The following is a 13,235-nucleotide window of genomic DNA, read 5'->3' as shown; positions in this document are numbered from 1 at the left end:
TGACCCCCATCCCTCACCCAGGTGAGTTGCAGGGTTTACCTACTGGGATCAACCTGTTGATGCAGGAAGTTGAAGATTGATGATGGTGAGCAAGATTTTCATCATTCAGTGAGATAACAAGAGGCAGAGACAAATACTTCTGTAGGCTGCAAGGCTGGAAGGAGTGGTCTCCCCTCATGGTTCATTAGCTTTACAGAAAGCTTCATCTGCTGTCATTAAGCGCTACACTAATGGGACTGGGTGGTTTTCCAGGGATTTGACTCCAGGAGACATAGCAAAACTTGTATCAAGCACTTCTGTAAGACACACTGATGTATTAGTGATGACTAATATAAAAAAACTGGGTAAAGGAAGAAATGCAGGCCAATAAAAGCCATAAGGGTGGTTCTGTCATCAATTTGCTACACCACAAAGGACAGACAGCAATAGGAAGGAAGGCAACCTGGAGCAGAGGTGCCCCAAAGCCTTACTGCAAACTCTGCTTCTAGCAGGGGAAAACAAGCACATATAGCACTGCGCTCACCAGAGGATTAGCCTGGAAGACTTGATCATTTTCTGACTGACATCACTGTGAATCAGGAGTGCCCATGGAATGCCCATGGAGTCACTAAGGCAAAGCCTAAAGTAACAACTAAGCAGCTAATACACACCCCAGCAAGTCAGACTGCACTGAACTCATCCTGGGTATGAGGACATCAGCCCCAGGTCCCTCCCAGGGTGCAGAGGGGACACATTTGTCTCTGCTGAAGGCTTGGCCAAAGCAGGCTGGGCCTGGGGGAAGCCTGCTCATGGTGTGCCCATACCCACTCCATGAGCCAGCCATAAATCTCACCCACTTACCTTCACTCCCCAGTACTGCTCCCAGTGCCTTCCAGCAGACCCATCATGTGTAGAGGCGAGGACCCAGACATCCAGTGCTCACATAGGAACTTGCATGCTGTCCCTGGGTAGGACCACAGGCACCAGGCTCAGCCTCAGCTCTGGGGACCCGGGGCTGATTACATCCATCATCGCCTGCACAAGCTTCTGCCACTTTCATGCATGCCTTTCCTTCTCATTTAGCAAACACAGTGAAAAGGGTTAAAACCTAAAGCCATTTATAATAATTATTCTGAAGGTTGTCTAAAGATAATGTAGAAAATAACACTGGATTTGGAAAAAAAAATCTCTTTTAGCTTTAATAAAAGCATTTCAAAGCACTAGAGGGTTATTTATAGGGTGTGTAAATGTAACTGGAGGGGAGGCAGAGTAAAAGGAGTTCAAAGGGTGTCTGTGAAAAGAAAAAACCCACTGTGTTATTGACACCACTTCCTGCTTTCTCACACTCAACAACCTTCTTTAAACAAACCGGAGGAAACAACAGCAACAAAACAAAAAAAAGCCACAGAGAGCTATTTGAGATTAAATAATACTTTTTGACAGCTGGTAGGAAAAGGACTGGTCCCGCAGTCATGCTTACAATAGCGCGCTGCTCCATACCCTTACTTGCATTGTAGAAGCATCTGAAAGCCCAGAGGGAGCTGCAAGATGGGGACAACAGGGACAGGGGTGGTGCTGTGGGAATTGCTGAGCCCTGACCTGCACATCAACAGTCTGAGGAGACAGCGAGGAGCTCCCATGAGGTTCTCCCTTGCTCTGTAACCCTCCAGCATCACTTATGGCTCATGCCTGGGGTATTTGTGTAGGACAAGGGGTTCTCATCCCCTCGGATTCCACCAGTCTCCAGCTTTTGAGGACCCAGCTATTTAGGGATGCAGCTCTGGTCTCCCCACCACAGGCACTGGACTTTGGTGGGAGACAGCACCAGCTGCTGGGGGCTGCCCACACAGCCTCTGATCAGGATGTGTGGGAGAAGCTTTCCTGGCAGACAGACAGCTCTAGGCAAAAATAAAACCTGTGTGGTGCCTTCGTGTCCTCAGGGCGGCGGAGCATCCGTGGGCTGAACAGGGCAGAGAGGGAAGCTGAGGTCTGCCCTGCAGCTCCCAGCTTCTCCAAGGAGCAACATCATCTTCCAGCTCCTGTTCCTTGGCCATGTCTGGCCCTCAGGAAAGCCACCCCTCCACACACCTACAGAGAACCCTCAGCTTTACCCTTCAGCAGGCTCACCCACAAATCCATCCACAGCACTCTCCTTGCAGGCTCTTTCCACACCCAGCACCTCACACCTTTGTTTGGCCTGTCTGAGGAATGGCCACATTCTCCTGCACTGGCCCATGAGGATAGTCTGGCCCACTCTTGGGTTTCCCATTCAACCCTCTTTAGCATCCCACCCCACTGCCCCCTGCACATACTGGTACCCTGGTCGGAGATGCAGTGACACACATGTTCTGACCTACTCATATACTCATGAAAGAACAAATTAACCCCTTGAGAACAATAAGAAGCACAGAATTAAGAGCTGCTAAACCAGGTCACACACAGCACCTTACAGAATGAGGCAATGAAACAGAAGTTAAGGACATGCAATTTTGCTACATTAAATCCGAGATTTTGCGCATTACAGAAGCCATCAGCAAGCGAGGAGGAGAGATACCAGCTGGCTGGGCATCTCCTGCAGGAGAAACTGCAGCTTCTGCAGGTCTTTGCACATGCAGAGAAGCTGCTCTGCAGATAGTGCCACAGAATGGGATATAGCATTTCTGCGTCAGGCCCTCGCCTGTAACTGCAGCTCGTTAGATGGGCACGCAGTGGTCCTGAGCAGTTCAAGCATGTGATGGAAAAGGAAAAGAAAATCCCTGGCAGGTGGCTTGAAAACTATTTGAGAGAACATGCACTAAGAAAAGTCTGCAAATGCATGGGCATATCAGAGGTGTGTATTCAGCTGGCAAGAAGCCTGTGTGTGGTTGTAAGAAATGTTCTCCATGCTTGCAGTGAGGGAAATAAAGTGATGGAGGAGGAAGAGACAGTTAAATTCCACGCAAGAGCCAGCGCAGGGAGAGGGGCACACTAGGACAAAGACACAGAATTACATCCCTCCCATTCATCCAGCTCCAAGAGGGAAACAGAGGCAGCGGCCCTGCTGTATCCCGAGGTCCCCCCTGGAAACCTGCGGCAGCTCCCCAGAGGTGACCTTCTTGCTTCAAGCAACTTGCACCGAGTGTTAATGAAGCCAGGAGGATTACAGGACATGAAAGCTTCACAAATACATACCCCTTAAAATGTCTTCTCCCCTTCATGTGCTGCTGTTCATGTAAAAGGAGAATCAAAACACATTACACATTAGATTAGTAAATGAACAGAAAGCCTGGGGGCCTGGGAGCCCGTATTCCAAATGAGGAAATGGCAGCCGCTGCGGCCAGCCAGGACAGTCCCTCAGCCCCAGGCTTTCCTAATGAGCACTAACAGCACAGCCAGGGCACACAACAGCACCTCAGTTTTGGGGGCTGGATCTCAGCCCCCATCTTGTGTGGTTTGGGGCAGAGGCACCTTTGAGCAGTGCGGGAGGAGAGTTTGCAATGCACTTCACTGAGCTCAGGGACGAGGGATGCTGGGTGGAAACAACAGCTACAAAGGCACTTTCCTGTTCTGAAAAATCAGCATGCTGCAGGAAAGCCATTGGTTCAGCTGGCTGCTTCCCTTCTGTTCCAGGAGAGCCAGCCAGTGTGGCAGATATTCATTCATTTTGGGTTAACTATCTTTTCCATTTCTGAACAGCTCCAATTTCCTTCATGTCTCGGGGAATGGTTTATGAGGAAATAGAGCCTTGAGGGTGGACAGATGGAGAAAAATCTCCCTTCTCACCAAATTGATCACTATAATCTTTCAGCTGCTCAGCACAGACCCAGGCTGCTGGCAGTTGGAGGTGCCACAGCTCTACCTGCAGAGCAGCCTGTCTGGTGCCATTCGCTCCCTGCCCAGACCGAGACCTGGGAGGAGGATGGAGGGCACAAACCCAAACCATTTCACAGGACAGAAGGAAGACAAAAGGAGATGGGGGGGTGGGGGGTGGTGGTTGGTGCTCAGATCTGGGGTCCTGCTCCAGCACTGAGCAGCCCCAGGGCTTGCCCACAGACAAGGCTCGCACTGATTTAATTGCTGCCCTTGCCCCCTCCCTCTGCTTCCACTATTCCGTGGCATAAAGGAGCTTCACAACACTGCTGCTTAATAACAAGAGGAAGAGAAACCCACCATCCTTGTTATGAAGTGCTTGTACAATATATCCATGCCACAGGCTGTAACTGAAACTGCTATGGTGCTGGCAGGGAGACATTGTGAGACCTTCAGCGCTGGCAGAGCTGAAGGGTGGGTTAAATAAACAGCTGCTGGGAATAATTTTGACACAGATCAACCTGCCCGAGGGCTGGAAAATGGACCTTGAAAGGTCTGTTCCTTTCCCATTTTCATAGAATCATAGAATAGTTAGGGTTGGAAAGGACCTCAAGATCATCTAGTTCCAACCCCCCTGCCATGGGCAGGGACACCTCACACTAAACCGTGTCACCCAAGGCTTTGTCCAACCTGGCCTTGAACTCTGCCAGGGATGGAGCACTCACAACCTCCCTGGGCAACCCATTCCAGTGCCTCACCACCCTAACAGGAAAGAATTTCCTCCTTATATCCAATCTAAACTTCCCCTGTTTAAGTTTTAACCCATTACCCCTTGTCCTGTCACTACAGTCCCTGACGAAGAGTCCCTCCCCAGCATCTCTATAGGCCCCCTTCAGGTACTGGAAGGCTGCTATGAGGTCTCCACGCAGCCTTCTCTTCTCCAGGCTGAACAGCCCCAACTTCCTCAGCCTGTCTTCATACGGGAGGTGCTCCAGTCCCCTGATCATCCTCGTGGCCCTCCTCTGGACCTGTTCCAGCAGTTCCATGTCCTTTTTATGTTGAGGACACCAGAACTGCACACAATACTCCAAGTGAGGTCTCATGAGAGCAGAGTAGAGGGGCAGGATCACCTCCTTCGACCTGCTGGTCACGCTCCTTTTGATGCAGCCCAGGATACAGTTGGCTTTCTGGGCTGCGAGCGCACACTGAAGCCGGCTCATGTTCATTTTCTCATTGACCAGCACCCCCAAGTCCTTCTCTGCAGGGCTGCTCTGAATCTCTTCTTTGCCCAGTCTGTAGCTGTGCCTGGGATTGTTCCGACCCAGGTGCAGGACCTTGCACTTGTCATGGTTGAACTTCATAAGGTTGGCATCAGCCCACCTCACAAGTGTGTCAAGGTCCCTCTGGACGGCATCCCTTCCCTCCAGCGTATCAACTGGACCACACAGCTTGGTGTCATCGGCAAACTTGCTGAGGGCGCACTCAATCCCACCGTCCATGTCAGCGATGAAGATGTTAAACAAGACCGGTCCCAACACCGATCCCTGAGGGACACCACTCGTTACCAGTCTCCAGCCAGACATGGAGCCATTGACCACAACTCTTTGTGTGCGGCCATCCAGCCAGTTCTTTATCCACAGAGTGGTCCATCCATCAAATTGATGTCTCTCCAATTTAGAGAGACGGATGTGGTGTGGGACAGTGTCAAACGCTTTGCACAAGTCCAGATAGATGACATCAACTGCTTTACCCCTGTCCATCAGTTCTTCCCTGATCCGATGACTTAACAGGGTCAGTTTTCCCTCCCCGTCCCTGGAAAGTTCTGGGAATGCTGAAAATGTGACCAGCTCAAGCTGGCCACAGATGCTCTGGTGGTAGGAGCCATCTTCCCTTGAAGAGCAACCTTGGTTAGCCAGCATTGAGCAAAATAAGAATGCAGGAAGGAACAATGATGAGGCAAAAGATTCAACCAGGTCTGTAGGGAGGACACCTCAGCCTACACAGACATTACTCAACTGCCTGCACTCGGCACTCAGGGCAGAGCCGTGGTGATTCATTTGACCATCACCTTTCTGGTCCTGAGACAGTTTCTCAATCCTCCTCCTCCTCTGGGGCTCACCTTTCAGTTCAGGCTTGAGGAGCAGCCCCAGCACAGCCAGTTACCCCCACTCACCCAGCAGCCAGCACCCAGGGTGGCAGGACATCAACCTGGCCATGGGGAGGTTTCCGGCCAAGGTACCCACCATCAAAAGGTCGTACAGACCTGGGGTGAAAGCGTTCATAGGAGACCTGTCAGTAAAGCACACCACGCAGGTGACACAAGCCCCTGAGCAAACACCCATGAGAGCCTTCCCCACAGCTCACCCCCCCACACCATGCCCTTCTCTCCTTTGGCTCCAGTCACTCCTGTGACTCTCAATTAACATTTAAGATCCCATTGAATAGCCGCTGATTTATTTCATTTCTTGGGCCAGTAATTTATGGAAATATATTCTTAAAAATCAAACAAAACGCACTTTACTAATAAATGGGCCATTCTCTGACATTTAGCAGTGTAAACGAGCATTTGTGCCCAGTGGCATGTTGTCCCATGACTGAACCCCTATAAAGGCCTTCAGAAATATCTATTAGCCAAGCTCATTAGTTGAAATATCATTAAAATAAATTATATTTCTCTACACATAGGCCCCAAAGTGAATACCACTCTCAGAGATTACAGGTCAAACAGTCATTTACGCTAAGGACTCTGCACTGAAAATAGAAAGGGCATTAAAATTACTTTACGTAACTGCAGTGGTACAGAAGAGTCCTGCTACAGGACTGGATCAGCCCTTGCCTCATTGCTTAGTTTAAAATCATTAACATTGAAGATGCAGAATTCATGACAGATTTTCTTTTCCATAAGGACCAACAGTTTCCTGCTGGTTCTGCAAACATTAAAAAGATCTTTACCTTAATTGTACTGCTCTTTAGGTTTATTCATGTATCCATTTAACCTGTTTAGAGACCCACTTCAGGGGAACACTAAGTTGGGTTTATATTGGTGTAGCTCAATTTCTCACGTCTGGTTTGAGGGCGGGGGTGGTTTGACTGTTTTCATTATTCAGATTAAACAAAAGTAGCTCCATTTCCATACAAACTGCACAAACTGACTTAAACCTCTCCCCATTGCCAGGGCTGCTTTACTGCCCTCTGCTAAGCCCTTGTGCCACTGCTGCACAGTAACTCCCCGCATGTCCCGCTGTGCTCTGACACTTCTTTGTCTCCAGCAGCAGCTCTCACTATGGTCTTCACTATTGTCCCAGCCTTTGCCCCAAGCCAGAATGTGGCAACGTGCTCACTGGTGGCCCACAGAGTGCCCTCCTCACACAGCAAAGGGCAGAAACAAGGCACATGTGTACGTGGATACCTGGAGATGAAACAGCAACAGGCTTTCAAACCCGAGCTTGCGTAACTGCACCTCCTATTTGAATGCTTACCCCACAAACCAACTGGTTTTGAACAGCAGAGATACAGCTATTGATTGATGTTTTCATTGTTGGCTTTGCTGAGCCCATGCTCCCAGAAGGGAGCTTTTCCTCCTATTTCTTGTCATACCTCACCACCACCAAAGTCATTTCCAGAACTCTGAATAGTTGCATTTGTTTAGAACATGGAAGTTAATAGGATGCAGTGGCATCGCTAATGACTTAGCTAGAGTGCATGTGATTGCAGAGAGGTCACACACCTTGCTGTGCTCTACTCGACCCCTCTGCTATGGGTGATTGATACAAGAGAGAACTCCTCTAGGGTGGCTCCAACGTCCCTGACTAAATTTGCAGAACTAATAGTTACTGATGAATAATATCGTCAAGGCAGAGTGAACACAGCCACCCACAAAGTGATTTTCACAGCAGGCCCCTAACAGACTGAAGCAATGAGAACCTTTGGCCAGGTGCTTCTATGTCTTGAAAGAAAACCCTCCCAAAACACCACAGCAACTGAAGTTATACCTTCAAGCAGGTATTTGCACGCCAGACCTGCAGCTGCTGTAACTGCAAACACAAATTAGACAGCAGGCAGCTCCGGAGTCTGGATCTCAGTCATCTCTGGAGTGAAAAGTACATGTTATTACAGAAGCAAGTTGTATGTTGCTATTCTCAAAGCATCACATGAAGTGTATTTTCCTTGTTAGCAGCACCTTGAGAACATTACTGCCAATGTAACAGAAATCCAGCATTAAGGTCCCCCTGTTAGGGCTATGACAGATTGCATGGAGAAACAATGCGGTGATTGAGGACCTGGACTAATCACGCCAATTGATATAAATTACCATGTCAGCTATATCGCTGCCACAGCCTGCAGGTTTACACCTCATTAAGCTTCCAAGTGCCAAATGAATCAACAGGGCTCAGCAGAACCATTCTTAATTAATTGTTGTAGCAACAGGGAGAAAGTAACGGAAAAAGAGAATCAGAACTCGCAGCGAACACTGAACACGGGCGGGTTTGCCCAAACTGAAACTGCTTCTCTGATTTAGCATTTGAGATTAAAGACACCCACGTGCTAATCTCAGCCAACAAATAACTGCCAGGGGCTGCTTTTGGACTAGGGTGGAGTGAAAATACAGGCTGGCAGCTTGGAGAAGTTTTTCATGGGGCTCCTCAGTTTGTTTTGCATAGCGCGTCAGGCCCCAGCGTCTTGCTGCCTGTGAAGTCTCCAGGTTTGGATTTCCCACCCCACCCGCTGCTGGGCACCTCGGCATCTCCCGGCGCTGATGGCGTTTGCAGTTCAGCAGCTTAGTTTTAAGTCTGAGCCGAACGTGTCCATTTTTTCCTGTCCACATTCCATAAAGCAAGATGCAAACTTACCAGTGAGGGAAGGGGCCAGGAAAGCTGTGGTCTCACCTCGGGCAGAGCTCCCAGCCTCTTGCTCTATTGAATCTGCTGTGCCAGGTTGCTGTAAGGACACGAGGTTGAGCTAAGGGGACAAAAACAACAGCAGCCACAACCCCGCTGGAAAAGGACTCTCCCGTCCCACAGCTGAAAGGATGCCCTTGTCCTCACAGGAAGCTGTCCTCCAGGACATGGCAGTGCCAAAAGTCTCATCAAAGCCTGGCAGAGCTGTAGCTTAGAGCTTGTCATAGAAAACAGAAGCATAGCCCATGGGACTGCAGCATCTCCTGTGGCTGAACATAGAGCCAGCCTCCACAGACACTGTGCTTTAACACCTTCTTGTTGCATCTTCAGGGCGGGTTAAACACAGCCCCCGTGCTCCATCCCAGGCTGCAAACCCACACTGTGCCTGCTTGCAGAGCCCCACGGCTCCAAGCGTGAGCAGCCCGGGCTGGCAGAAGGCAACATCCAGCTCACTATAGCAGTTACACCATCACACCAGCATGCTCATGGACCAAATCCAGCCAGGACTCCAGCGTGTGCAGCTCATGCTCTCCAGGGGAGTTTTGTGTATCTTCTTCTGCCTGACCTCACACATGCATTACACCAGCTTAAAACCTCCCCGGAGTTCACATCTGCTTACCACACAGCTTGTAATTGCTTGTGTAATGCAATGGCCAGTTTAGCACTCAAACCACACTTCCAGTGTTGAATGCCTACAGGTACTTACATTTTCCCCATCGCTGTCAGTCATCCAGCCCACTTTCCCTAATCTATACATCCAATATTTTATCACAGTGGGGCTTTGACAGCTACAGCTTGTAGCTGTCAGTTTTTCTCCAGCTTTCAGGCCCAGTTAAACTACATTGTTCAGTTATGTTGTACCATTGATTAACTTGTAATTTAAGTAAGTAAAATACAAGTTTAAGACAAAACCAGAATCTGAATACAGATTTCATCTCTTTCATGCTTGTAACTGGGAGCACCGCAGCACAGCAAGGAAGTGTTGCTATGTCCATTTCAAGGGAAGCAGATGTCAGCAGGTGCCTGTGGCCACTCAAAAGAACGGCAGCAGAGTAATGAGTCCAAATTACCTGTCTCCTGTCCCGCATCCTCTTCTCCTCAACCCCTTTATCCTTCTTTTGTACCTGGGCTCGGATCCAGTGGAAATACCTAGGCTGTATTAAAACTCAGGGCTCTATTAAAATAACAGCCAGGAAAACCTGATACTGCAACTCCAGGCCTTTTTGCAGGACCTGCTAGGGAGAGGCCCCTGGTGAAAGCGGATGTCAATCCCTCAGCAGCAGCAGGCAACACATTCACAGCTCCGGGCTGCCAGCACAATGCCTGCTGCATTCCCATGCACATAAGCACGTGTGGCAGGGTCTGTCTCACAGTATCAATGCAAATACCTTCCCGCGACTTGCCAAAATCCAGCTGATTCTCTTGAAGGACTGGGGCTTCACCTGCTTCCTCAGATTTGTTTGATCTTACCTCCTACCACCCTAATACATCATCATTTCCTTTAGTTTTGCTTTTTCCCCATATAAATCTATACTAAATTAATACAGCTAATGCCTTGTTAAGCAAAAAATGACCTTAAACTGTATTCCTAAGCCTCATAATTCCTGTTCTAGTAACTATCAGTATCAAAAAAATAACAACTGCAGCTTGGTTTTGATAAAGTTGGGGCCACAAATAGTTTATGTTATAAATATTTCGTTCTCTTACATTTGTTACCACAATTGGCATGCTAACATTTCCATGTTTGTTTTATTTTAAGGGATTTAAGGTGCCTATCAGAGAATTAACAATCCAAACAGAATAGCAGTAATAGGAATAGGCTCCCAAGACCATTTATAAACAGCTAATTGCCAAAGAGCCTCCGCTAATAGCATTCTGCAGAGAGACAAAGGAGGAGCGCAGCACTGGAAGGCAGGTTCTTGTGTGGAAAGTCACTTCACACCTCAATTACAGCTTCTGCCAACCACTTCAGATCTGAAGTAGGGATGCTTTCTCTGGTGAGAGGATACCATTAGTGTAAGAAGCAGTTAGCACCAAGGCTGCAAACTGAGCAGCACCTGCGGAGATCACCTCGCAGGGGAACCCCTCAGACTTGATTTTAGCCACTTTGGGAAGCAAACTGATTAACACACGTGTGCGCACACACACACACACACAACACAGAGGCTTCCTTTGCTGCCGGCGCTACACGTTCATTGACATCCAACCAGCTGTGCAGTTAATAACAATAGCACAATTTAGGACTTTTCATTAGGGTCATTAAGAGCATGGATTAAGGCTGCACAAGCTTACTACTTCTGCAATACAGAATAGATTCAGGAAAGATGTATAACTGTAATTATTCATAACTCAGATCCCTGAGGATTTGAGAGCATAATCACGTTAGCATCAGTATCTTCTTGGAATAAAGACTCTTCCCAACTTTTAGAACTGTTGCAGTTACTCTCAGAGGCTGTAGGTATCTTTCACTACGATGGCCAATGAAGTCTGCTGTCAGACATCTGAAGACAAAAGGCAACTTTCCACCGGCACCCCACGCCAAATCCTTGCCTAATATTTCAGAGCAGGGATGAATGACTGGAGCGCTGCCAGGCACCTCGGTCCAGTTTCATAGCTCTCCTCCATGATCCTCGCTCAACTCTGACTCTCGATACAGCCTGGTGTGTCACTGCGGAGGGAGCTGGGGTCCTTCGCACATGGTGTCACAGCAATCCTTCCAGGCATGCTGTTTCTGTTTCTGCTCCTGTGCCTTTGCCTCTGCTGTTTCCCAAAGCAGCTCAGATGTTGCTTTGCAGGCCTGAGCAGGGCACGGGCATTGCAGAGTTAGGAAGAAAAGCAAAGTGTTATAACTTACACCAGGTCTCGGGGAGGGGCAGTTTCAGCTCACTCCTTCACCCCAGCTATAGGGACCAGGCACACAGCAGTCACTCACGACAGGTATAAAGCAGCGTGGGAAAGCAACTGGAAGGATGGACCAAAGCTCTCAACTTTCTAATGCTGTCTTAGTTATGTGATCATTCCAGAGAATTCCTAAATTAATGTCAGGGCTTGCAGCTCCTGAGTAATGTGCCAGGTACAGCAAAGTTAGGATACAGCCCATGGACACAAACCTGCACAGATGCACACTGTAACTCCTCACAGCACTGTTCCAACTGTTAAGGCAATTTAAAACCCAGAAGGGTACACACCACAACTTTAATGATAGTCTCCCGCCTTCCAAATGCATTATTTCCAGGACGTTACAGCCCCTGTGCATTAGTCCTTACAATGGCACACAGCACGTCTTGGCCATCTTTTATTCCTCAGGTATTTTCCAGTTGGACTAACAAACAAACTGATCTGATGAGTTACCTGCTTCCAGCTGTTAGCAGCCTAGCAGAAATCAGCAGGAGAATGGGCAACATGTTACCCTATTGCCACTATTGATCCATCAGCAATCCTCAGGGTGGGATACAGCTGTAGAGGCATTAAGCTGCTTGTCCAGGACAGCAAACACTGAGTAGCAGTGACAGCTTGTCCTTATGCTCTGCCTGTTACTCCCAGCTCTGGCTCTGATAGTCCTGAGCAACTTCTTCCTAACCCCACAGAACAAAGTATTGCACTTTCTTTCTAGCACATCATCACTGAAACCCTGATTCGCAGGCTCAGGCGCTTTGACCTTGTCTGCATTTACACTTCTACATTCAGATCTTTAAATTAATCACCTAATTCCAGGTAACTGCTTTTAAATCCAGCCGAATGGGGCATGAATCTTGCTGAATGAGAAATGCAGGTCTCTATAGTGAAATAGATTAAGCGCTGATACACTCCCCATTTTGTTTCAAGACTCCAGTTGCGATTGCCTGCTCTAATTTGAGATGGGAAGTCTCGCTATAGGGTAATTAAGCACTCGAGGAGCTCAGGAGAGCTGCCTGCCAGCACCTGGCAGTGGGATTCCCCTTCCAGAGGCACCTGCACTAAATGGTAATTCCTCCCCTCCATTTCCCACTTCACTCTCCAACGCTTCTCCCAGCGGCTCGGAGGAACAGATGGAGCAATCACCCTCCTCCTCTCCGCAGTACGGACCCCTGCTGCTACCCAGCGCCTTATGCAGTTGTAATACACATAATTAGGCAAATCAATGGACAATGCAGCATATTAGAGGAGGAGGAGTTACATCAAGGCAAAACACAAATCCCAATTTATTTACTACAGGAAATGGGATATTTTTACACAGTTGCCAAAAACTGGGGGCACAAGATGAGAAGTAACCACAGCCCTGGCAGGTAGGGTGCTGCAATCAGGTCACTACCTGGACTGTGTGGAGCACAGTTGAGGGGAGTTTGTTCTCATCTTGATACGCAGTTGATTTATGCCTTAAACATCTCATTACCATTTATGAGTTGTACTCCCAAATCTCTCACACGTCCATAATTAGAGAGAACGATGTTTACTGCTGCTCACCCTGCCGCTGCCTCCAGACTGAAAAGCACAACTGAAGGTTGCAAAACGCTTGTTGCATGCAGCATCCCTCCCTGCCCTTCATGGAAAGCCAAAGCTCACATGGCAGAGGCCAAGCACACACAGCTG

Source organism: Lathamus discolor, chromosome 7 (genome assembly GCF_037157495.1).
Source record: "Lathamus discolor isolate bLatDis1 chromosome 7, bLatDis1.hap1, whole genome shotgun sequence".
Lineage (NCBI taxonomy): Eukaryota > Metazoa > Chordata > Aves > Psittaciformes > Psittacidae > Lathamus > Lathamus discolor.
Note: the sequence above shows the minus strand (reverse complement) of the source record.